The 26842-nt window shown below is 45.1% G+C and overlaps 1 long non-coding RNA gene across 4 annotated transcripts in view; it reads right to left on the bottom strand.

The window, feature by feature from the left end:
* Positions 1 to 17040: 17040 nt before the first annotated feature.
* Positions 17041 to 26842, bottom strand: part of LOC309859428 — an 82451-nt gene continuing 72649 nt past the window's right edge. Inside the window, exons 2-6 of one of the 4 annotated variants that reach the window (XR_014308682.1) lie at positions 22215 to 22366; positions 21499 to 21614; positions 20488 to 20560; positions 19857 to 20006; positions 17041 to 19064 (exon numbers count right to left, since the gene is read on the bottom strand). This is a non-coding gene — a long non-coding RNA (uncharacterized lncRNA). The remainder of the gene's footprint in view (positions 19065 to 19856; positions 20007 to 20487; positions 20561 to 21498; positions 21615 to 22214; positions 22367 to 26842) is intronic. The other 3 variants (XR_014308683.1, XR_014308684.1, XR_014308685.1) reach the window with 3 other exon arrangements.

The raw sequence follows: 26842 nt of genomic DNA, 5'->3' as shown, positions 1-26842 counted from the left end.
TATTACATGATATTATAGACTAGAGGGGGTGTTTTTTCCCCTTTGGCAAGATTTAGATGGTTCCTGGGGCAGATATTTTATTTCCTAGAAGAGAATACCTGACAGTACAGGTCATTTATCAAGATTGAGAGTGGCATAAAGAAAAGTTTAGAGGCCCTTTAGAATTTCTCACAAAACGTATCACCCGCTTCTTTAACCCAGGCTATTGAAAGGAAGTCAGAGAGTTTCCAACACAAGTCACCCAGGGGCATATTTCACCATAAAATGCATTTCTAGACAGACCCTTTAGGAGACATAACTGGAGTATTCACAATTCAAATAAGGAAGACTTGAACGTAGTAAGAAATAAAGTTGTTTTCTTCATTTCATTTTTATTGGATTGTGTTACTACACATGCAGCTTGTCCAATAGTGCCTATTCCAGGAGTGGAGTTGATGGAGGATGGGAATGTAGATTTTCAGGTCAAGTTACCTGCCATCAAAGGGGGAGAACATCTGCTGTGATTTTGGTTATTTATAAACCCGGCACCAGGCCACCCAGTGGAAGACTGTGAGAGAGGAAGGGTCCCAGGTGAGCAGGTGCAGGAGTCTTTGGGGACAGTGCCCAGGGATTTCAGTCAGCACCACCTAGCAGCCAAGGGTGGTAGAAAGAGCACTCACTTTGGAGCCAGACCTGGTTTTGAATTCTAATTATTTTCCCTCTTACTGTGTAACCAGAGCTGGCCTCTTAGAACCCTGTCTCAATGAGTGTGTGTGTGTGCATGTGTGCAAATAATACTTACCAGAAGGCGGGGCAGGGAGCATTGTGGGTGAAGGTTCAGCGTGGGAGCCACAGCGTGACAGCTACCTGCTTAGCATTAGTTTTTCTGCCCTTTTCCTTCTAAGATCACAGTTCAGCACTGTTTCCTGATCTTCTAGAAACACCTACAAATAAACTTACTCACTTTCCATATATTAGAGTTATGTCCAAGGATCATTAGTTAGCAAAACAATAATGACAATAAAATGCTACCTTACTTGCTCCCTAAAAGATCCAGCCCCGAGCATCAGAGCCCTGATGGGTCTAGGAGAAGTTGGTGGTCTTATGGCACATGCATTTACTTTGGAGCCCCAGCAAGCTGAGTTTTAACCCTGGCTGTGTGCCTTAGTAGCTGTGTGAACTATTTAGAAGTTTCTTTTTTTCTTCTTCTTCATCTTTTTTTTTTAAATCTTTTTATTTTAAAATTTTATTTATTCATTTCAGGGAGAGAGAGAGAGAGCGAGCAAGCAGGGGGAGTGGCAAGCAGAGAGAGAAGCAGGCCCTCCACTGAGCAGGAAGCCCTATTCAGGACTCGATTCTAGGACCCTAGGATCATGACCTGAGCCAAAGGCAGCCGCTTATCTGACTGAACCATCCAGGCATCCCTATAGGGAGATGTCTTAAAAATTTTTGTTAGTTTTGGTTAAGGAAGTGTTTTAGTAATGCCATTGGGGTTCTCATCCTTCACTTGGTCAGTTAGCCCTGGGAACTATCCTATTAACTAGGGTTTACCCCTGAGGAGCTTGTAAAGTGCCATCACATTCATCATCTGATTGGATCCTTGGGACTGGGGTAATTAATTAAAAAAATTCTTATGACACCTGTGGTGCAGAGCTGCTGTTTCCCTGCCTCTGCCTGCTGCTCTTGCCCTACAGTGAGGCTGCCTGCCATCTGTCAAGACCTTAGCCCCGGGCTCCTACCTCAGGCCACTTCCGCTTTTCCAACTTCTGTTTCCTCAGGCACCAGAGGCGCAAATTAGATCTGGGTGACCAAATCTGAAACCTAGAGGAAGCCTTAACGAATGAATGAAGTCCTTTGTCCACAAGGATTTATCCAGCTCCGGTGTGAGCCCTTCCAGAAGTCAGTGTTCTCTGGGGAGAGAGAAGTTTCTGGAAAGGAGACCCTGACTGCAGGCACCTCATGTAGTTGAAGACCTTCCACCTCAGGAGGCCCGTCTGATTTTTTATAGTCTCATCCTTCCTTGAAAAGACCTGTTCTCCGCTTTGCAACTTTGACTCATTCTCATCCTATTACTACTCAAAAGTTAATATTTTATTTTTACCCCACACTCATATTTGTTCCTTAAAATATGGCACATTCCTCATAATAAAAATACTCTTAAATTCTTTTCATGGCTTTTCTGACTTAAAAGCAAGTGAGTTTTCATCTTCATAAACACACTTCATAAACACATCTTCATAAACACTTACTTTCTAGAGTAAGTTCTCTAGAAATGGAGAAACAGAAAGGGTTCTAAGGAATTTACATTTGGAGGCTAGCTGGAGCCTCTTGCTCACAGATGAGCTTCTCGAAAGAAAGACTTGCCACTGGTCACTTCTTTGGATAGTGGCAGAGTCAGGGCTGGAGGCCAGGAATGGCTCCCATGCTTGGTGCTCCTCCAGCTCCTCAGACTACAGACAACTTAACCTACTTGGGATTGCCCTTTTGGTGTGTTTGCTCCCTCTTCTTTACACTGAAGACTCCTGGAAGAGGTCATGCCTTAGAAGCAGATGAACTTAAGTTTGATTTAAGACTTGACACGACGTCTGCTTGAATGTCTCAGGCTAGCTACTCTAACTTTCTAAGGCTCAGCTTCTTCATCCATAAAACAGGGACAAGAGCACCTATCGCAAAGTGTTGTCATGGAGATTACGTGAGTGACTAGACCTACAACACCCAGCACGATTCTCTGTACATAGACCCAGGATGAGGAACTTTCCCTTTCCCTCCAGCGCCCCAGCTCCTCACTAAGCCCCGAGAGGCAGCATGTCTCTTAGTGCTGTACGACATCAGTGAATAGTATAAGGTGCCCTTTCCTCCAGAGGCACCTGGGGGCATCCCTGAGAAGAAGGAACTGGTTCATCTTCCAAGGGATGCTTGTTTCAAGAATAATGGGCAAGGCAGACAGGAAATACAAAGGAGAATGGACTGTGTTGTTAAGCTATATATGTTTATTAATAGCTATCATTTGTATTGTGCTTCCTGTGTGCAAACCATTTTAGATAAATTGTCCACAAGGAGCCCAAATCTTACATCGCCCCATGGAACACATGAGAAAATAACATTCAGAAAGATCAAGAGACTTGCTCTGGGTCATGTGATTTGTCTGCATAAGCTGGAAAGCCCTAGGTCTGCCAGACATTAACGTCTGTGTGGTCTTCCCTGAAAACATGTTCTGGGTTTGCCCTGTGCCTTGATGCTGGAGGCTGGTGGTTCCGACAGAATTACAGGGGGGCTGCATTCTTTTTGGCAGGTGAGGCACAGAAACCGATGAGGCACATCACAGATTTATGGCACCATTCTCTCTTGGCAGGGTTTGGATCTTGGTATGCTAATTGTTCTCTCCTGACTCTGTGATTTGCAAGCTTTGGAAATTCAAAATCCAGGATTTAATTACATGATGACATCAGTTTCTCTGAGGTTGATCCATAAAGCTCTGGGGCTGAAGGGCTTGGAGGGAGGAAATACTGTTTTGGGTCAAGAAGTCCAGTCCTTTATTGTAGGACAGGCTGTCAGATCATATGATGTGTGGTGGGGAGAGAATTCTGTACTCTCTTCGAGCACATGGTCTTGAATTTATTTTAGGACACATCACTCACTGTAGCCATTCCCTGAAGATAAACTCATTTCAGGTTTTATTGGTGACTTAGTTCTGGGCTTCACTTTAACTGGTTCCTTTATAAGAAGTCAGGCTTTCTCCAAGCCCTCCTTCACATCCCTTTCTTCCCTGAATGTGTTGTATAACCCCAGCAGCATACCAAAGAGGATAACCCCCCAAGCAAGCCCTCTGAGTTTTGGTCCCCATGTCTTTGTCACTTGGCCTTCCTTACCCGGAGCCACACCAGGCTTCAGTTTCCAGAACTCACCTCTGTGACATCTGTGTGTCAGCTACTTCTACCTGGGTCATCTTTCTCACCCTGTCTATTCACTTGGCCAACTCATGGTCAGGACCCAACAACCATTTCTCTGAGCCACGATACTTGACGTTTTGGGCTTCATAAGATTCTCAATTAATCGCTGACTGCCAGCCCCTATGACCTCCCAAATGCCTTCCAAAGCTGTCCATGCTCTCTCTCCTCACATCTCCTCTCCCAAGGACAGTCCAGGCTGCCTTCACCTGCCATCTGGATTGTTCTCACGCCCCTCCTAAGGGATTCTCAGGTTTTCAGTCTTTTTCATCTCCAAGCTGTTCGGGACACTTGGAGATCTGATCACGTCTCCCCTCTGCTTCAGACCCTTCAGTGAGCAGCTCCGAGTGCCCCCAGGGTGACATCCACACTGCTTCTCATGGTGTCCCAGAGGCCACACCTGGTCTGATGCCTCCTTATCTCTCTGGTCACATCTCTCCATGCTGTTCTGCAGTAATAGTCCATTCTATGGCACAACTGAATTAATTTCAGTTCCCTGATCATACCATACGATTGTTCTTATTAGGGATTTTGCAAGTCCTGTTTCTTCTCCAAAGAATACATTTTCCTTTATTTCTTTTCAGAGCTTACTCCACATATCCTTTAGTTTCAAGTTCAGTATTACTGTCCTCGGAAATGTTTTGGAGTCCCATTATAGCCCACACCCCTGACCCCCAGCTGCAGGTCATGACTCTTTTGTGTGCTCTCAGATGTCTCATGTTGCTCACTGTTAAATATTTTTAGTCGTCTTTTTGTTCCTCTATGTCACTCATTAGGCTGGGAGCCCTGTGACAGCAGGGACCGTGCCTGTCTTGTTAATAACCATGTCACTTCTACCACTGAGCACGGTGCTGAGAGATGTAGGTATGCAGCAATGTGGGCGAATGAATAAGCAGGTGAATGAATGAATTTATGACAGAGATAAGCCTCCTTCAGCTGGATTTGTGAAGGATTCCCTAGCACCCTGCACGTACTCAAATCACCACACTTGCCATGGTTCTCCTATCAGTTTTGGCTTATTTTTCTGTCTCTACCATTAGCCCTGAGTTCCTAGCACAGCACTCAGAACATGGTGAGTACATGTTGAATTGGTGATCACGTGGTGGGGCTGGGTTAGGGGGATGATCTGCACAAGGAGAAAGAAAATGACAAAACACAAGCATATCCCGGAAGTGCTGGCTCTTGAGATTCTTATTATGTCGCCTTGAAAATTCCTACCACTCTGTGAACTACTTCTCCTTTTGTGATGTGTGTCCTGTCACGTCTGGTGCCATAATTTAGTGTGATGTGAGCCATATTGGTAGTAAAGCTATACGATTTGCCATATTAGTTCATCCCACTGCTTCATTAAGCTCAGTATGCTGCCCTTGGCCATGGCTGGGCTTGAATTTTGATGTTGGGAAGAACAAAGCCCTTTACATTATCCCTCCAAGTCCCGTGAGTCAGGTAAGGGCACATGTGGAGCTGGAGATTGTTCATCTTTGCAGATAATCAGCACATGCCCTGGAGCTTGGGGTTTTCTTATCCGCATGGTTTGCTGAGTGAACAGACGATGTTCCAAGGTGTGCTAGGATTTCAGCAACCCCCTCCTATTTCTGTAAAGCCTCTGGGTTGGTCAGAGTGCGTATGTTGCAGGATTGAACAATTCTGCACAACCCATCAAGAGAGTACATGGAGATAAAAGACAGAGAAAAGGATGAATACCCAACTTTTGTAGCAACATGGACGGGACTCGAAGAGATTATGCTGAGTGAAATAAGTCAAGCAGAGAGAGTCAATTATCTTATGGTTTCACTTATTTGTGGAGCATAACAAAAAGCATGGAGGACATGGGGAGTTAGAGAGGAGAAGGAAGTTGGGATAAATTGGAAGGGGAAGTGAATCATGAGAGACTATGGACTCTGAAAAACAATCTGAGGGGTTTGAAGTGGTGGGGGGGTGGGACGTTGGGGTACCAGGTGGTGGGTATTATAGAGGGCACGGATTGCATGGAGCACTGGGTGTGGTGAAAAAATAATGAATACTGTTATGCTGAAAATAAATAAATTAATTTTAAAAGAACAATTATATATTCCTGATACAGAGTTTTAAAATGCAGAATGGAAGGAAATATCACATATTATTTATACAATTTGAAAAATACTCCCCTGAAAATTCTGCCAATAAAGCTTGCATTAGATGTTAAAAAAAAAAAAATACAGAGGAGAAGTTTGCTGGGGGTGAAATGTTGTTTCATTTAAGCTTGAAAACAATCTTTGGACAAGTGTCCCCATGTTAGAGGAGAGGTGACTGAGGCTCAGAGAGATGAACAGCTTGCCTGAAGTCCATGCAACGAGGAGGTAAAGAAACCCATTTGTGGCTAGTTCGCTCTGATCCCAGGTCCTGTCTACATGCTTCACACTAGACTAAGCTACTCCCTACTGAACAATGTGTCTTCTTAGCAAATATCAGTAAGGCTTACACTGAAAGACATCATCTGGCAGAGTCCAGCAGAAACACTCTTAGGTTGCCATGGCCATACCGAGAGGAAGGAAGGAGGGCAGAATATGTGATACAATAAGGAGGGGAGTTGGAAAGGTAGAGGAAAGGCAGAATATGTGATACAATAAGGAGGGGAGTTGGAAAGGCAGAGGAAGGTCTTCACTCCCCTCCTCTGGCAGGTGGGAGGTTGCCATACACAAGGGTTCCCGGTGATTGACTAGGAACATTTCCCTTTCTAAGGAGAATGCCAGTTATTCTGTGTTTTCCAGATATAAAAAGGTAAAGACTAGGTGAACTTGAGGGACTTTGTGTGCATTCATTAGAATGCAATTCTAGCTCATAATTGGGAACAAGCACTCCAATTTTGCAAATGCCTCCAAATCGATGAGTTGTCCCATTAACCCATTTCACCTCCCAGTGGGCTTCCCTGCATCAGAAATAATCATGACAACGCTGGTGAGGAAGGTAGCTACTGCCTGTCCGCAGTTAGAAATTGTCAGGCATTGCATTTGAACGCTTACATGTATTTTCTCCTGAACAAGACCCTGAGGGAGCTCCTCTATTTAAAACTCCAAGTTTACAGAGAAGGAAATGGAAATTAAGGAGGCAGGACAGAGTTCATGGCATTACTCCTGACCTTATACTCTGAAGAGACCTGTAGTTTTGCCTCTCTCATGCATCCAACAGGCATCACATGTGCCTTTTGTGCATGTGGACCTTCTGAACACATTGACTTGGTTGGCCCTTCCTGCACATGCATGAGTTTTTTCCAGCTCATTTTCTTCTCTCTCCCTGGGGGGGGGGGAATCACCCTAATCTCTTAGCTCACTGCCAAGGCCTGCCTCATCCTCTGAGACCCAGCTCAGAGAGCACGTCCATGAAGCTCTTTCTCAGCATTCTCTTTCCCCATGAAGCCTTCATTCCTCCTATGATTTTCAGCATGTTGGCTTTTTACAAAATTTTTCACCCAGAGAAAGCCTTTCTGTCTTTCTTCCATCAACCCGAAATGCACTTAAATACCTCTCTTCCTTACTGGATTGTGTTGTTAAGTAGAGACGTGATGGGAGGGACTGTTGTCTTGGGCATCGTTGTGCCCTCTCAGAGCTGGGATGAGAATTTACTGAAGAGTTGTTAGTGTGCAAGATGGGAAATGACATTAATTGCCCAACTACTCAGTGCAAACAGAAAGTACGGTCAACAAAGAGTTGATGAGGTCGGTAAAACTCCTATTTTACAAGATGAGGAAACATACTCAACTTAGTTCAGAATATGTCCAAGGTCACCCATCACATGAGTTTTTAAACTTTGCTCTCAGTGATCCAAAGCCCAGACCCTTTATGCCATATGCCATATTCGCTGTTTCCCAGCAGTGGTTGTCAAATAAAACCTCAGTGAAAAGCTCAGTTCCTGGGAGTCTGTGTCCTGTTGGTATGTGGCAGAAAGATTTGCAATTTACTATTTTTTACAAAGAAAGAATTTATATATCATCATTGTAGATTCACTTCCCTTGGATTGGGGACTGTCATCACTTGAGTTTTTTGGTTCCCCTGACTGGTGATACCACTCTAGGGAGAGCTTGCATTCCGATTATTAAACCAGAGGCAGGAAAAGCCACACAGGAACTCTCTACACTGGAAGGAGCCCAGCAGATGATGAATAGCAGACCTGAATCTTATCATGTATTTCAGGATGATGTATGGGACTGTTGGAAACTGTCTTTGACAAATGTGCACGGGAAGGGGAATTATCTCCAACAATGAAAAATGTTCTTATTATGTGATCCTAAAAAGGATCAGGACCCCTATCATTGGGAAAATGATCATCCCCGTATCCCTTATTAACAGCGATATGGAAGCATGTGCTAAAGACATTGGACATTGGGCTGAAGCTGTGATGGATAACTGTGAGTGCTGGATCACGTTGGACTTATGAAAGGTAGTGTTATGCTTGATAGCAGGTGGGAAATGTGCAACTCGCTAAGGTCGCTTTTAGCCCTTGCTTCGTGAGGCTCTGTAGGACTTGTTCCTGCTATCTTAGCCAAGTACCCAGCGGCTTTTGGTCAGGCCCAAAGCTATGAATCAAGAGTAGGAGGTATGCAATACACATTTGTAGGAAATAAAGCCATTTCCATAAGGAGGAGAAGACAGGCATTTTAAATATTTAATCTTACTTTATTTTCACATTTCACATGCTTATGTGGAAACCTGGAGTCATAGAGATTCACCAGCCTCCCTGAGGCTAGAAACCAGCAGAGTGCAGATTTGAACCTGAACAGTTTAATTTCAAAGTCTATATGCTTTGCAGACCATGGTAGTTTTCAATAAATAAGCTCCTGGTTGGAGTTCAGAATAATAGAAATAGAAACAACCGAATGTGTATGTGAAGTGCGTACTGCAGGCCCTGGCACAGGGTAGATGTTGAAGAGATGCGAGTCTTCCTGCCTTTCCTCCTTCCCTCTTTCCCTCCTTCTTTCCTTCATTCCATTTTTGAGTGTTTGAGTGTTTTCCAAAACCAGGCAGAGTGTTGGCCACAGAAGATTATAAACAAGTCCTGGGCTTAGGGAACTTGAGATCTCTCCCAAAGACAGACAACTAAGAAGCAATTAGAGTTCATTACAGTAAGTTGAAATCCCAGAGCAGAGATAAGCAACCACCCAAGGGCCTCCTGGAGGTTGTGCCATTTAAATAAAGATTCTTGGAGTGCAGATTTATTACTTTTTTCAGTTCAATGGGTGCTTTGTGAAATGTCTTCTATTATTATAGACACTGTCTACCCATTAGATTTAAATCCCTAGTTGTGGAAAATAAATCCTACATTGTCCTCTAGTTAAAGGAAGATCAACAGATCAGAAATCTTGCTGGGCTAGCTACAGGCTCCCCCTGACTTGACTTCTAGAGTAAAAGGCCTCTCAAGTTGTACACATATTTTATTCATTTCCTATTACATGTAGGATCAGGAACATATGTGCTTAATGTGTTCATTAAGCATTTGTAGAATAATCGAGTAGCCTATATTAGATAGGTAATTCTTTGGCCTTTGGCCTGCATTTTTCTAGAATTTATATTTCATTAGTTTTCCTTTGATGTTTTAAAGTAATGATTACTCTAGCTTCTTCTCCTGCTCTCAAAGTTATAGATTACAAATAGATTTTTGTGTCATTTGCGATTTAATGGCTGCTTGAAGCACTGTGTGGGGGTTTCTGAAGTCATACCCTGGCTCTGAGCAAGAACTGTTAACATTCAGGCATATTTTCTTTCAATCTTTTATTTACTTTGTTTTTTATGCACATGAGTGTGTGTACACAAACATGCAAACACATGCATTCTACTACAACGATCCTACTGGATATTTAATTCTGCATTACTTTTCCACTAAACCTTACCATCTAAGCTGTTCTCATGTCATTATAAATTGTGCAATTATCAAATTATAATAAGGGAGGCGATCTCATTTCCCTGAGCTTTTACTCACAAGCCCTGCTTCCAGACCCTTATGTCATTGTTGAGTTTTTTTCAGTGGTTCATTCCTAAATTTGTCAGATCTCACTTGAGCTGTGGCACACAGAATTGATTTCAGTGGTTGATGATTCATTTTTCTCTTTTCACCCTTGGACTGATGCAAATGTTTGTCTTCAATATTTGTAGCTGAGGGATGATGCTAACTTGTTTCCCCACAGCAAGAAGAAAAGGAGACCTTGGGAGTGGGCTCCCCTCTACGGGTGTGTCCCCAGCAGGGGCTGCCACTCCAGGAAAGCCTTGAAATCAGATTTGCCAATGGATGCCTCTGGATGCCAGTGATTCTTGCAGTTCACCTCTTTTAACCTCAGCTTTATCAACTTTAATATGTTGTCCTGGTGCCTTGATTTTTTGGCTCATCTGTTTTAATGTGATGAAATGTAAAGATGGAGCTCAATCACAGCGACTGTAGGGGTTTTCAGCTGATCGCCTATCCTCCGTCTGTTAAGGATTCGAATTTTAAGCAGCCAAAAATACATTTTCCTGGTATCTGTCATCAAGTGATTAGTGCAACTATTTAGTTCTGGTCATCTTTCCTATTCTTGGTAGATTTGTTTTCTCTTCTTAGAATTCTACTGCTGCCCTCTCTGTCTGGGAGACTGGAGCTGTCATTTAAACATTGCTTATTAGGATTCCAGTATTTGTCTCTCATATACAGTCAGCTAAATCAAAAAGTCATACAGCGTTTTTAAATTGCAAATTTAAATGACAATTTATAGACCAGGTCCGCTGGAAATTTTCTGTCCGTGGCATCCATCACTGCTTTTGTGTACATAGTTTTATGCTCCTCTCTTTCTCTCTCTTTTTATCTTCTTGAGAGCACAGCACACATATCCATCAGAAGGATCAGAACTGCTTGCAATCCAATAAAAATGCAATAAAGATCTTGAAAGGAAATGAAGACAGACACTGTATCCCAGACCTTCCTTAGATACTCCTTCTGTTCCTCCTTCCCCCTACCCCTTCCTCTTGAAGAGGAAACTTTCATTAGTCACTTTTTTAAAAAAGTATTGAAGCTCCTGGTTTAGTTTCAAATAAAATAAACATTCACCAAAGGCCTGAAAAAACGCCAAATATTGTTACCTCAATTAATTTGCATGATAAACCAATGATAATGGCACTATTATTAAGAATGGTGTCATAGCTGATATTTACTGAGCACTTACTATGTACCAGGCACCGTTCTATGTGTTTCCGGTGCTGTTACTCACTTAAGGTAATAAGATGTTGATTTCTAAAAGAGAAGACTGAAATGCATGGGAGCCGGCTTTCCCAGGGCCCAAAACTTGACTGACTGGTGGAGCTCCAGCTTCTGATGGAGAACTCTGTCCACCACACTAGCTTCTATCTTTATCTTCAGTGAGAAAACTTGGGGCCTGCTTAGTATCTCTATTTTGTAAGAATGACAGATTGAAAAGTCATCACACCATGCTTTACTGAGTTTTAATTTTTAACAGATTGGGTTAGAAGTGGGGAAGGGGGCGGTAAACCTTAAAATCATCTTCTACCGGTCCATTTTCCCTGGGATCAGAGTAGATTGGCAAAACATTATGATCTTCCATTTCAGAGCTGAAGGATTATCCATCTCGATGGGGGAAATCATCTCTAAAATCCTTCTGAAACCAGCTGCTGCAGAGGTTGGTATATTTCAGAAAATGTCTGCGGTACCCAGTAACTTCGGTGATGAAAATGAACAGAGTCAAGTCTGCATCTGGAGGCCCATATTGAGTATATGCTCCCCACCCCCCACATCCCTGCTGTGTCCTGTGTCTCCTCTTGTAACAGAACCAGGAGGTCTGCCTTTCAGCCTGTGCTCACCAGGCTCCAAAGTCAGCAGCAGTTAGGGTTGTCAGGGTTGGTGGGGTTCCAGTCAGACAGAGGAGGTGATGATAGGAAGAGATGAAAGGACTTTGTCTTGCCTATGAGAAGACATGGGGAAGGAGCCAGAGTAGGCTAGGGGAGCCATCAGACCAGAGTGCAGGTTTGGTCCTGAGTGGAAGAGGGAAGGAGGGAGGGAGGGAGGGAGGGAGGGAAGGAAGGAAGGAAGGGAGGAAGGAAGGAAGGAAGGAAGGAAGGAAGGAAGGAAGGAAGGAAGGAAAAGTAGAAGGAACATCTCAGACTTCAGTAAGGTCATTGTGGAGTCCTTGAGCCAGAGTCACGCATCAGAAGAGGCCCCACCTCCTGGGAATAGGCCTACTTGAGTATCCCTGCCTGCTCCATCATTGGCTGGGAGCAGCCTGTAGGAAACACAGTCTTGCCGTAGACATGGAATGGATTTATGAGTGCAGGAGTTGGGGCTCTTTCCCTTCTTTGCAGCTAGAAGTCTACCAGATGCATTCTCATTCCAACCCCCCCACACACACACTCCACACCAAACTGATAGTCAAGGTACCTAAGTCATTCAGCCCTTCTGACTTCTTCAGTTAGGTGGTGTGATGAGCAGTTCAGATTCGTCCCCCGTGTTACCCCATATTGGACACATGTGGGTTTAAAGGAGGTGCTGATTGAGATTGCAGCCCTGGATTCTCTGGCCAGTTTATACAGCAGTCCTCAGAACATTTTGTCCTTTCACAGCCTGTGAGGCCTGAAAAGAGGGGATTGAAAGCAGCTGTTGGGTTGGTAGCCTGAGAAGGAAGCCCTCTTTGTACCTGGTGATATCCCCACACCTCTTTTTGTGTCACAGGCAAAAGGGGAATGTCCATCCCCTCATGCTGCTGCATCCCCACCAATGTGAGAAAGGCCAAAGTGCCATTTCTGGAACATCTTCCTGATGGCCAGCATGCATAGGGTCTTATTTGAGTAGATTCCATGAAAATGACCAGTAAGGCCCATATTCTTTGGAGCATAGCCTAGTGATTGTGTCACTGTCTTCAGAATTCCAAACTGACCCATCACAGCTCTACCATTTATCAATGGCAGTTACCATGGGAACTTCAAGTCCTATAAGTCTTCATTTCCTTACCTGTAGAATGGAAGTGATGGGACTGATCTCTAAGGGTGAGAATGCAGACGAGATGTAGTCATCTGTATAAGGGCTCCAGATGGTGTTAGACATACTGTACTAGCTGCTGCCCTTCTGACTATGGGAGAACCAAAGTCCATGTATTATGGCTGGTTCCTGGAACCTTAAGGCTCATGGGAGGTGGGCTGGATGAGCCCATGTGCATGCATCCACCCCTGCCTAGCTCTGTGCTATAGGTGATGGAGGATGAGTGGGGGCACTGCACCTGCCCCTTTCATGCCTTCTGGAAGGTTACAGCTTAGCACTCAGTGTTACTCGTTGGCCCTCAAGCATTCTGTGCTACTTTATGCTTCCCTGCTCAACCTTCACATTGGCCTTCCTCCAGAATAATTTGTTGCTTGGAGCAGACCCCACTCATAAAAGAGGCAATCTGGAAGGCTGGGCATTCTGAGAGCCTTGAGCAGAGCTCTGAAAAGCCAGGCACTCACATATCTTCCTCTCATCTCTCCAGAGCTACTTTGCTTTTTCCAGACTGGCTTCTTGTTTCTCCCTCTCTGCAGTCAGGCTCACCTTGGTCACTGTGCTGCTCATGGCCAGCTTTACTGGCTTCTGCATTCAAAATCTCAATGAAGACTGAGTTGCAGGGTCCCCATTCCAGATCTTGGGCAGGGAAAATCTGTAGGCTCATCCCCCCTGACAGTGGGCTGTTCAAGAATTAGAGACCTATGACGGACAGTAGGTGCTAGAGCCCAAGCTATGAGCAGTGGGAGGGGATCACTATGCAAAGTAGTGAAGTGTGGTCTGAACAGACACAACCACCAAGAAGATTAAGATTAGATGTTACTTCCTCCAGGAAGTCTTCCTCGACCCATCTGAACAAGGATAGATCGGCCCTCTCCTGGGATGTTCTGATTCTGGGCACTGGCCTCTGTTGTGCTCTACTTCCCTTAGCCCTACATCTGTCTTCAAACCCGGTGGTGCATCCTGAAGGTAGGGATGGGATCTACTTGGTCTTTTCAGACACTGCCAGTGTCCAAAATGCCTGCCACCAAGCAGGTACTCCATAAATAGTTTGGAGACCTAAGTATCATCTGGGAAACTGACAAATAATTGTACTGCAGAAGAAGTACTTCCCAGTAACAGCACGAAGCATCTGCTTTGGCAGAAAAACAGTTGTCCTCTCTGCCCCACCCTCATGCCCGCCTCCAAGGTGCAGTAAACATCCACGGGACAGAAGCAGGGCTCCGGTGACTGCCTTTCATGTCATGCTCTCTGTCTTTGATCCTGATCTCCTTTAGGTATTGAATCCTGAAGAGCCTGCTGCAGCTCCCCACGGAACAGCCATCCGGCATCCCATGTATTAATGCCAACTAGCATTATGCTAAGTGCTTACTTAGCCCAGTGTCTGGCACATAGTAAGTAGTTGTTCTTTTATTATTGACGGAGTACTTTAAATAAAGTGCTGCATACCCACATCTCAGTGCCTTCATTTATACAATGAAAATGCTTCTCTGTGCTGTACGGGTTTGTATGAGGAATAATTTGATACTGTGAACAGAGCACAGCCAGGTCTGGGCTCAGGGCTCCATAGATGAGAGGTGATGCCAGCCCCATCAGGAGAAGGCTCAATGGGCTCAGGCAGTGACCGCCCCCCCCCCCCCAGCTCCCAGAGCCATGCACAGGAGGAAGGGGACAGGTTTGGAGAGGGGCTCTTCTGTAGCTCCATTTGCATGGTTAGACACACAGGGCTCTGGTCTTTTGCCTTTCACCTTGAAAAAACTCAGGCTTTTCAAAGAGATTCTAGACTATATTATCAGACTTTCACCTAGCACGCTGTTCTTTTCAGCAGACTGACTTTTATAATTCTCATGACCAAATGCCAACCCTTCTTTACCCAAACCCCCTTAATCCTTTGACCTTGTCTCAGTCACAAGAAATGATTGTCTGCTACATCTTGCCATACATGATTTAGGGAGGATTACTGACCAACCGCAGTCCATCCTTCACCTTCCCCTCCCCCACCAGCCATCATTTCCTCCTGTGAAATCCTCCTAGGGGCCCCAGACCCCAGGAAATATGCTTGGAAAGAAAAGAGCTAGGCAGGGCAGCTGGGGCAGAGGCACAAAGCATCTCAGGGTAAGAGGTTGAAGGGAACATTCCAGAGGAAGGGAGGACAGGTGTGAGTGTGGACATACTGTTTTGTCAAGTGAAAGAAAGCCTGTTCTTGTGGCTCAAGGTAAGCAGATGTTCACCCTGGCCTCGTCACCCTGTCACCCTGCATGTCATTTGGCATGACTCTCCAGTGAGGTCTCTGAGGAGGCGGGCCTGCCACAACAACTCCTGGGTGCTCTTCCAGAACAGAACAACAGGACCTGTGTGGGTTGCCTGTAGTCACAGGGTGAGCGACGGCCTCTTCCAAGACTAGACCCTAGCTGCCAACAGCAGATCCGCTCAGCAAGACACAGGGCTAAAACGTTCAGTCCGGTCCGGTTCTGTGCCTGTTGCTGTCAGAGTCATTCTCTACCTGGACACGGCAGAGTGTCCTCTGTTACCCAGGGAGCTGTGCCTTGCAATCCCATTCTCCCCTAGGCTCTCCTGACATTGGGCATCAGGCAGGGCTCAGCCCGTGGGAGGCACTGTGGAGGGCTTGGGAAAAGTGGGACAAAGGGGGATGTGGGGGACTCTTCTCTTCCTCCCTCTCCTTCTGGTTGTGGTTCTGGCAGTAGCTACATCCTGGGGATCCAGGTCCTGCAGGATGGCTCTTGTCTTGACGGCTGCAACCCTCCAGGACAACCTTGCGTCATTCCAGCCACCTCTCCACAGTCCTGTCTCTCTGCTCTGGGGACTGCACCTCCTCCTTTTGTGGGTCTGTTCCCAGGGCTGGTGGCAGCTTCCTGCACTCACTAATCCTTGGATCACTTCCTTTTCCCCTGGCTTTTCAGCTCTTCCAACACCATTGTAAGGGTTCCCTGCACTAAATTCCCTCTTGGAATAGCTGGCAAGGGCTCACTTTGTCTGATGGGTCCTTGACTGATCCTTTGTTTGAAAACTGGCTCCCCTATTATGTGAGAACTAGAACTTTGGACCAGCTTCTTAACCTGCAGAGCCTCTTCAGTCTCCTATGAAAGAGATTTTAGATTTAGAGGTTATGTGTGTATAGAAGCTAACTGAGGGCTTGGCGCATTGTAGGTGTTTAATGAGTGGTAACTCTTATTCCAAGTCACTGAGGAAGAGAGTAAGGCCCTGTCAGGAAGGAAGCTGGCCTTTTAATTTTCAACTCCTAGCAGGATGCCCCACATTTAATAAAGTAAGTAAACTTAATAAAGATATATATATACATATATATGTGTGTGTGTGTATAGAGAGAGACATTAGAGTGCCTCCATGGACTAGTTTCCTGAGGGTGCTATAACACATTACCACAAACTTGGTGACCAAAAACAAAACCGGAAGGTTGCCTGGGTGGCTTAGGTAGTAACATCTGCCTTCAGCTCAGGGCATGATCCCAGGCTCCTGAGATTGAGTCGTGTGTCTGGCTTCTTGCTCAGTGGGGACTCCGCTCTCTCTCGCTCTCTCTCGTCCTGCTGCTCCCTCTGGTTGTGCTGTTTCTGTCTCTGACAAATAAAATCTTAAAACAAAACAAAACAAAAACCAGAAATCCACTCTCTCACAGTTCTCACATTCTCTCTGAAAGTCCAAAATTTAGGTGGGTCAGCAGGGCTGCTCCCCCTGTGAAAGCTCCAGAGGAGAATCCTTGTCTTTCCTCTTCCAGCTTCTCATGGTTGCTAGTTGGTGCTTTTGGTCTGTGGTCACGTCTCTCTCTGCCAGTCTCCTCATCTCCCTGAGTGTGGGTCTTTCTGTCTTCAAATAGCATTCTCTTCTGTGTGTCTCTTGTAAGGACGCTTGTTACTAGATTTTCCTTAACTTATTTATGTCTCAAAGATCTCCCCCCCCCCCCAAATATGGCCATACTCACAGGATCCATGGATAAGGATACAACAGTATCTTTTCAGGGCTACTGTTTAGCCCACTCGAGTATCTCAAGGGCTGATGGTGATGTGACCGACAACAGCTCTCATGGGCTGGTACCCATGCCCTAAGTTTACTTTAGAACAAGTCTACTTTGTGTGGTTAGGGGGATCATTGAAATCATATGCCCGCAGAAGCTTATTTTATTAACATTTACAAGGTATTGATACATATTACTCATTGTTTATTTGAACATTTTTCATTCACTATTCATTCCTGTGAACAACAGTTTATTAGAGTATCTATCTATAATAGGCCAGTCACTAGGCAGGCCCTGAGGATTTAATTAGATAGATAGATGAATGGATGGAAGGATAGATTTCTTGAGACATGAACTGGATATGAAGATAAACGGGGAATCTACTATAGTCCAGTGTGACCAGGCCTTCAGTGGATATATTTGCCCAAGATTAGAAGAGCCAGAAATGTGCCCAGGAGATTAGAGGAAGCTTCACAGAAGAGGTACCATGCAAGCTAGATCATACGAGTTGAAAGGAGTTTATTTATTTTTTTATATAGATTTTATTTATTTATTTGACAGACAGAAATCACAGATAGGCAGAGAGGCAGGCAGAGAGAGAGGAAGCAGGCTTCCCACTGAGCAGAGAGCCTGATGATGCAGGGCTCGATCCCAGGACCATGGGATCATGACCTGAGACAAAGGCAGAGGCTTTAACCCACTGAGCCACCCAGCCGCCCCTGAAAGGAGTTTATTAAACAAGAGGAAGACATGCAGGCAACACCTGAGATGCTCCATGTATTCAAGCATAAGAGATTGTAGTGTTTTGGAAGAATGGTGAGAAAGTTAGTGTCCTGGAGCTGCAGGGTTCTCATAAGGAAGCAGTGGAAGTGAGACAGCTGTAGGAACCAGAAGCCAGCTTTTATTTAATACCCACAAAGGGGAAAATCGTATTAATCCCATTTTACTGGGAAATGAAGAGAAATTAGCATCACATACCTAGTTAAAAGGGGGACTTGTGCCCCGTTTTCTGCCTTCCCTTGTATCAGAGAGCAGCAGGCAGATATCCCTCAGTGTTCTTCTCCCGTGGTCTGCATGTTCTCCTTTGCTTGTGTCTTATTCCTCCAATATTGGGAGCCCTTTGATTTCTAGGAGGCCTGCCTTGTGCCTAGCATGTGCCCGTGGCCTGCCTTATACCTGGCGCCCCACAGGCATCGAGGAAATCTTTGCTAACTGAGTTTTATCACAGGAGAAATCCTGGATCAAGCAGGAGAGCCGGATAAAATTCTTCCTGAAGTCCTCTCTGACCTCAAGCTTCCAGACTGAGCTTGCTTTCATGGGAGGCTGAGATTTTCTTCTGGAGTCAAAATACATGGATACCGCCCGAAACCTATTGTTACTTATTTCTCTGGGGGCAGGGACGTATTTCCACACACAGCCCGCTCTCCATCTGTCACATGCTTTTTTATTGGTTTACACGATTACATCTATTTACGTTTGCCATTCACATGAATGCTGCTTTTTCATAATTCATAGAAACGTCGCACAAACTTAATCTGCAGTGAGAACTCAAACTTGACTAAAGCCAAGCGCCCTACCTGCGAATGTCTTTGTTCCTGATAGCATATCCTTTGGAGCCCTTTTCGGTGTCACATAGGTTCCAAATTCTCCTTTAAGGAGAGCCAGATTGAGGAAATCACTAATCTCTGACAGTTGTATAGATATAATTAAAGATGTACAAATTTAAAAATACCTGCTATCTCAAATTACTCTCTAAAAGAACAGGGAGGGGAGAGAGAGAGTTCTATTTAAAATGTCAGATACAGATGCATTAGGCCGGGTAGTCAAAGCACTGTATGTCTGTCACTCATGAAAACTGGCCATTAGGTCCATAAGTAGATTTTACAGGCTTCCACACAAGAACACATCCCACACATTTCAGCCACATAAAGATGAGGAGCCTGGATGGCAGCCGCTGACTCACTGGAAGGGAGCAGCCATTGGGAGGTGATAGTGAATGAGATGTTTGGAGTAAATCCACTGCACCTGGAGGCTGGATGTGGGGCTCAGGGAAGGGAGCACTCAGCAAGGTGGGAGAAGGGCGTAGCATTCCATCACAGCTCTGCCACGCAGCATCTACCTGAACTCTGGCCAGTCTCCTCATCTCCCTGAGTGTGGGTCCGTTTCCCCATCTGCAAAATGAAATAAGTAACAATCGTCTCAGCTGTTTCTACTTGCATGGGTGGTTGGGGGAGCAGATGAGGTTTACATACGTAAGCTGTTGATCTGTTGCTTGACATAGTCAAATGTATACCAGGAAGAGACAGCGCAGGTGATCGGAAAGCACGTTAAGAGTGCATCAGTGAGTGGTTTAGGCCTCTGCCTTTGGCCCAGGTCATGATTTCAGGATCCTGGGATCGAGCCCCACATTGGGTTCTCTGCTCAGCGGGGAGCCTGCTTTCCCCCTCTCTCTCTGCCTGCCTCTCTGCCTACTTGTGATCTGTCAAATGGGTAAATAAAATCTTTAAAAAAAAAAAAAAAAGACTGCATCAGGGAAGCACACAGAAAATGCCTGAGAGTAAAGCTGGACTTGGCCTCAGCTTTGATAGCGGGAAATCCAGCCAGGTGAGCAAGAGCCTGGGAGGTGGTGGGGACAGGGCTGGGAGGTAGATCCATTGTAAGACCTGCTCTCAAGATCTGAGCTCCATGCTTTGGGGTCCTCACTCTCTAGATTGAACCCTATTCAAGCACTTGGCATCTCTGATCCTCAGTCTCCCTCTCCACAAAATAGGTAAGATGATTCTATAATTACTTTCCCCACAGGACTGATGCAACATCAGCTAAAATCACATTTAAGTGTATGGAAATGGTGGTGTCAGCGTGAAGTTTATGATTGAAAATATCATGATCCCTTTGGAAAGGATCAGAGAGGCAGGTCTGGGTACCCATCCTCTCTTCTATTATTCATTCATTCATCCACTTACCTTATTCCATATTCCTTTTCAATTTACTTATTTCCTATGCTTCTTGTTTATTATTTGTCTTTCATCGATGGCATGTTCCAGGTAGGCAGAAATTTTGGGGTCTGTTCTGATCATTGAAATGTCCTAAGTGTCCAGAAGAGCTCCCATCACCTAGTAGGTGAACAATAGATATTTGGTGAGTTAGGTATGTTGTGGTTTAGGCATTATAATGGGAACAGGTACTGTGGTACCGAGGAAAGACTCTTTTCTTCAAAAAGTTCATAGTTTGTTTGGGGGTTTAGAGGGGAGACATAGGAACCGATGGGTCTAATGTAAAATGTTAAACACAGAGTGATATGTAGAGAAGTATGCTCCCCAGCTCTTTTATAATGTATGAAGAGGGTTTTCTCCCAGGTGGGGATTAGCCAGGGTTGGTGCACTCAGGGAGCTGGTGTTCCTGGTAGCTACAGTTGGCCCCTGGAGGTATAGGGCAGTAATCATAGTATTGGAATGAAGCACACTTGAGTTTGAACACAGACCCTACCACCATCACACAGCTGTGATCTTGAGTAAGTAATCACTCTGAGTCCCCCTTCCTTCTCCTGAAAAGCTTTGTGAAGATTCAGTAAGAAAAAAAAAATGTAACAAAAACCATGGACACAAAAGCCGGCTCTTCTTGAATGGCTTCCAGTCCACCCACCATTCCTTTGCCTTTCTCTCCAAACCTGAAAGAAATACAGCTTTTCCAGGTATTTCATTTGTGAGATAGTTTTTTTTTCTCGGTCTCTCATATTACCAGTGAGGTCTAGCATCTTTTTTCCTTCTCCTACTGTGGCTGTTCCCACCATCCCTACTTCTCCTAGAACACCCCCACCATGGCCACTGTCGCTCCTGTGCCTTCCCTGTCCTCAGCTTCCCCTGGGAGCAGCCCCGCGCCCTTCTATGATTACCACCTCCTGTCCCTGCCACGATCAGCCCTTGTTAATGAGCACTTAACTAGTTAGGCATTGCACAAAGCATTTTGTATTAATCATTTAATCATCACAACACTTGAGGAAAAAAGGTGTTATGTCTCATTCGACAGATGATGAACCTTAGACTCAGTGAGTTCACTCATTTCCCAGGTCACAATGCTTTTGAGAGATGGATGCCAGCGAGAACCACTCTCTAGTCCGTGATCTCCTTGAAGGAAAAGAAGCCTCACACTGGCACATGGTGGAGCTCACAAAATTCTTACTGCCTGGACAAGGGCACCATGCTCAAGTCTGTGGTGTTGAGACACCTGGGAGGTGGTACCTGTATTTCTAGGATCAGAGAGAACGCCATCCCAGGGACCTCCCCTCTTACACTCTGGCTGGGAGCAGAGGTGTGAGGGTGGTGGGTTCCTGCCCACTGCAGCCAGAAGAGGCTCTGGGTCCTCTTGATCCCATTTTACATTATGGGTTCAATACCTTACCATGGGGGAAGCCTTGCCCCCGGTGGTCAGACTAGATGCAAATGAGCCTCTTAGAGATGCAAATGAATTTCCTACAGAGAGCTCTGGATAAGAGCTGAAAAGATGTGTGTGACTAAAAGCAGGGACTCCTGGAAAAAAAAAAAAAGGAAAAATTCCTTTTGGGACTTGCCGGCTAATTAGCTATAGCAGCCCTCCTTGGTGGCCAACCTGCTGATGTGGGCAAACCTGTGGGTTTGGTGCTTAGTCTTCATCCTCATGGCCAGCTCTGGGGAGAAGCATCTGAGGCAGGAGCACAGGCCCTGGGCTCAGAGGTTCTTAGTCACCTGTAAGAGGGTTGGTAAGAGTTCTAGACGAGAAGCAAAACTTTTCTGGGACTGCTTTGCCTAATTGTTGTATCTGACGTGATTCCAACCCAACATGCTTGCTTCAGATGTGGTTCTGCCACATAAAGCTGTGTGACCTTGGGTAGATCATTTTAATCTGTCTGGGCCTCAGTTTCCTGATTGGTGTGATGGGAATAATAATCTTCATGACAAGAGTGGTCCTGAATATTGACGAATAGAAGCTGTGTGTTGACATCCTTTTCTCCCCTCTCTGACAGCTGTTCTTGGATTCCATCTGTTTTAATGGTTCCTTCCTCTGTTTACCTGCTGAAAAACAACCCTCACCCCCAAATCATTCTCTCTTCCTCCCCCAACCAGTAAACCCGCTTGAGGGTAGTGGTGATGCCTCTTTGATTTCCATTTGCTCAGTGCATGAACTAGATAGGTGAGAGATGGCTAATGAATGAGTTGACTGTTGGTGTCCCCGCCATTCCATACTTAAAGGCCATGATAACATTTCTGTACCATGCTTCTGTTTGGAAAAGTATTTTTAACGCCCACTCGTTATGTAATTGGCATAAGCATCTGTGATAATTTTACCACTTTGCAGGTGAGGAAGTTCCAGTTTCCTGAGGTGGGTGGCATGGCTTGTCCAAGGTGACCCTCCTGGTACCTGGCATGGCTCACACTTCATTCACTAGTCAGCAAGTATTCACCGGGCACTTCCTGGTGGCCAGTGATCTGGGTCTTTCCTTTTTTTTTTTTTTTTTTTTTTTTTTTAAGATTTTATGTATTTGATAGAGAGAGAGAGATCACAAGTAGGCAGAGAGGCAGGAAGAGAGAGAGGGGGAAGCAGGCTCCCTGCATGATTCCAGGACCCTGAGATCATGACCTGAGCCAAAGCAGAGGTTTAACCCACTGAGCCACCCAGGTGCCCCAAGGTGGTGCCTTTCTTATTCTCTTCCTTTCTTCCCCAGGGTAGCCACATTCTTCTGGGACCAACACTTCAGTGAGCAGTTCCCAGCTGCTTGGGACCCCCAGTTGTAGATGGGGGCCGCTACCTTCATGGAGCTGATGTTCTGTAGTGGAAGCAGAGAGCAGACAGAAATAGTACATTTGTTAAATAAGTAAATTATTGAGAATTTTAGAAGGTAATCACTGATATGGGGGCGGGGGAGGGAAAGGGCTCTGAGACCTTTGGAAGAACTCTTCATTTCTAATGTCTCTTACTAGAAAAAGAAAGTTACTTTGTCATTGATTGTGTCCCTCTCCACACTCTGAGAAAATGTATGCCTGGTCCCCAAGGATTTCAAGATGAAGAATTATGTCTGTAGGCTGACTGTTCCTTGCAGAGTTAGAGGGGGCTGGTGGAGGCCGCAGCAAACTACAAGAGGGCCAGAATTTACCAGTGTGTATGAACAGATTAGGAGGGTAGGAACAGTAATCTTAAATACAGCTAACAGTTATTAAGCACTTACTACATACCAGCCACTGATCCAAATTCCTTATATATAGCAACTCATTGAATCCTCACAGTAAGCCCTTCTGGTAGTGCTTATCATGGCCCTATTTCATGGAGGGGGAGACTATGGCACAGAGAAGCTAATAACTTGCCCAAGTTCACACAGCAGAAGATAGCCGAGCAAGCCCAAGGTGGTTGTTTCTTGGCTCTTTTAACCATGCTACTATGCTGCAGGGTGGAAACCAGCCCCCTTTAAACAAAGGAGCTGGCATGGTGTGGCCTGAGAACTGCCAGGGTCCTACTGAGCAGACAGGCCATGGAGTGATGGGGGGTAGATGTGCAGTGAAGTCAGCTCAGATATGAGAAAAACCAAGAGCACTGGATATCTTGAATCATACTTTTGGCCTATACTTCCCTGTGCCTTGGTTTCCTTATCTGCACCATGGAAAGGGATTAGCTTAGAGGATCATCTAGAGGCCCTTTGCCATGGAGCCTCCGGAACTAGGAGGGCTGTGCCATCTCGTCAGCTCTGGACCGTCAGGTCATAAGCCCTGAGTGCAGACCAACTTAGTTTGAATTGGTGGCTCTCCCTTTTGCTAGGGCAGGGCACATGGCTTGAATAAATAGCTTACCTTGAACAATTCGAGCTTCAGTTTCATCATCTGTTAGATGGGTGCACTGAAAGAGCCCTGGCCACAGGGTTGTTATGAAGATAAAATGATGTCATGTGAGGGGACTCTGTACTGTACTGCCTTGCTCTCAGGCCCTGGTGGCTTGATCTCATCATAACATTGTGAGGACTCTGAGGGCCAGCCACTGGCAGGACAACAATTAGCAGAGAAAAGAGTTTCTCTTAAAACCGGCTAATAGTTTTCTTTACTACTTCTTGCACACTAATTTCACTGTGAGACCCAAGTACATTACAAACTACAGCACCTTCCCACATGGGTGCTCTGCCTCTGCTCACCAGGAACAGGCAGGGCCTCAGACCTCCTAGAACTTTCCCCTGGCTTCTCACTCTTTAGGTCTGTGTACATGTCATTTGCTCAGCCTGTAATGTTTTCTGCATCTTTCAAGGTCAACTTAGTCCTGCTACTCATTCTGGAATCAGATGTTCTGATGGCTTACCCCAGTTGAATTAGTCACTTTGTTCTCTTCTCTCCTAGGGTATTCTGCTTCCCTCCCCATAGTCCTCATTTCACTGTGCTTTAATCACCTCTTTACTGCTTTGCCTGTTGTCTAAACTGTGAATCTCCTGAGAACAAGGACTGGCTCTGTGTTCATTATCTCTGCAGCCGGTGCTTAATATGTTTTATTGGCTGAATGGTCCACAAACTGAAAGAGGTCACACCAGGGATGGGATGCAAAGAGCACCCTAAGCAGGGAAGGCAGAGACCAAAGGACAGAGAGGTGGCACAGGGAGTTTTGACTCTAGCCTCTGTTAAGCAACAGCTGAATGTGTACCATCCTCCAGATGCCCATTATCTGTGCTGTGTCGCTCTCCGAGGTGCTGAACCAGAATCACACAAACATCTTGTGAATCTCACAAACACCTTCTAAGGAAGTGAGAAAGTAGAATTCATTTTTTGTAGCATGAGAAAATGAGACATCAAAGGTGCTGAACCTGCATGTTTGGGGGTTGATATAGTTCGCTCCCCAGCTCCTAAGGAGTCAGTACAGAATATACCCGCCTCACCATGCCTGCACCTCCCCTTCTCTTCTGACATCCTTCTGACATGTCTCTGCCACCCCTGCCCCACCTCCCACCTTCCCACTCTCATCTACTTATGACTCGATGTGTCACATTCAGGTTTGCAGATGATTTTAGAAATGGAGAGTGAGCAAATCCAGTTGAACAATTTAACCAGATTCAAACGGATTTGGATCATTTGCGTAACTGGGCTAGCAGATGGCAAATGTACTTCAAAGTACAAAAATGTAGACTAATTGTAAGAGGAGAAAGCAAAGCAGTTTATGGGTGAGGGAAGAGATTTGGGAGACAAGCTCATTGAAATCATTACCTCAGTGTGTTAGGACAAGCAGCACAACTCTGGGTAACAGAGGCAGATCAAATAGAGTACTCTGGTGACTTCTTGCTGGATGGAATGCAGGAGAGAGGACCTGTCTTCTTGAAGTAAGAAAGGAAACAATTGATGGAGAGAAGGATCTAGGGAGGATGATGCTTGTCTGGGCAGAAAAGCCATCATGGTCACTTTATGGGTTCATGTTTCTCCTGTTCCTGTCTTACCTATGGCCCCTTGGTGAGAATCTGTTTCTCCCTGAGCCTCACTTTCCCTTACTGTAACATGAGCAGACTGGTGTATACTTTCCTGTTGCACTGAAGAATTTATGAGATCATGGATGTGAAAAATGCATGCAACTTGTTTGGAAACCTATGAAATTCACTCTTATGAATATAATTCTATGTTCACAATGCCCCTCCCCCAAATCCAGTGTTTTCAATGACTGGAAATTGGAAAGTGGTTGTGTGCTAGCATGATAGACCAAATGATGACCCCTCTCCCAAATATCCTTGTACTGATCCCAAGAGCCTGTGAGATGAGACATGGAAGATGGGATTAAATTAGGCATCTTGAGGTGCAGAGATTATCCTGAATTATCAAGGTGGGGCCAAAATGTTGTTACAAATGTCCTTTTAAGAGGAAGACTGAGGGCTTTTTGACTTAGAAGAAGGAGACTGGAGTGATGTGGCCACCAGCCAAGGAGTTCCAGTAGCCAGCAGAAGCTGGAAGAGGCAAGAATAGAATTCCCTCCCTCCAGAGCCTCTGGAGGCAGCAGAGCTTTGCTGATAACTTTGATTTTGGCCAAGTGAAACTGAATTTAGACTTCTGGCTTCCAGAACTCTAAGAGAATAAATTTTGGTTGTATTAAGACACCAAGTTTGAAGTAATATGTTATCACAACTGTAGGAAAAGGGAATTTGACCAATACAGAAGAGATCTGGATGAATCCAGGCTCTGGTTTTCCCTTCTGTGGAACCCTGGGTCATCTCTCTTGACTTGTTTTTCATCTTTAAACTGGAATAATAATAGTATATTCCTTTATATGGATTATTGGGAAGTTGCAAAATAGATAATGCATGTACCCTCTCCACCACAGATATATTTAAGAGAAAAAAAAAAAAAGCTAGGCATAGTTTTAGGTTTTGAATCAAGCAGTATTTATCAGCACTCAGAATTACAGAGAAGCTGACAGGGTACAATTTTGGAGCATGAAGGTAATACTCAGTATTAAAGAGGCAGCTGGAGTGTTGGTGACATCTTGACAGCGTGTCTATAGGAGGCAGGACCATGACCACCAAAAAGGGTGTCAAGTCCGGCTCCTGCCCTAGAGAAGGTTGGGGTTCTAGGAAAGGCAATCCAGCAGAACCTAAGGGCTAGCACCATAACTGAGAGACGGGGATATCTCAGGTTAGGAAAACAGGATTTTGGTTAAGGACTTCATCCTGGGTCTCAGGTGTGATTGCTAGTGAAGAAAACTCAGGGAAGACTGCTGGGCCCAGATCCTTAGTTTCTAAGGACATCGTAACACCAGGTCCTAAGATTCTGAATTCACTGGTATAAATTCTGCATCCATCAGAGTGGGTCTAGTCCAGGAACAGTGGCTGCTAGGATGCCAGGGATTACTCAAGGCTGCTTTAGAAATTAGGTCACCAAGTCAAAGAAATCTGAGCTGAACCTAGGTGCTTCCAAGGTGCTTTTCAGTATCTGAAAAGACCAATGACATCTAGAAAATTGAGTGCAAG

The sequence above is a fragment of the Mustela nivalis genome, assembly GCF_964662115.1.
Source record: "Mustela nivalis genome assembly, chromosome: 2".
NCBI lineage: Eukaryota > Metazoa > Chordata > Mammalia > Carnivora > Mustelidae > Mustela > Mustela nivalis.
The sequence above is the reverse complement of the archived record's forward strand: the minus strand, read 5'-3'. Positions and strand labels throughout refer to the sequence as shown.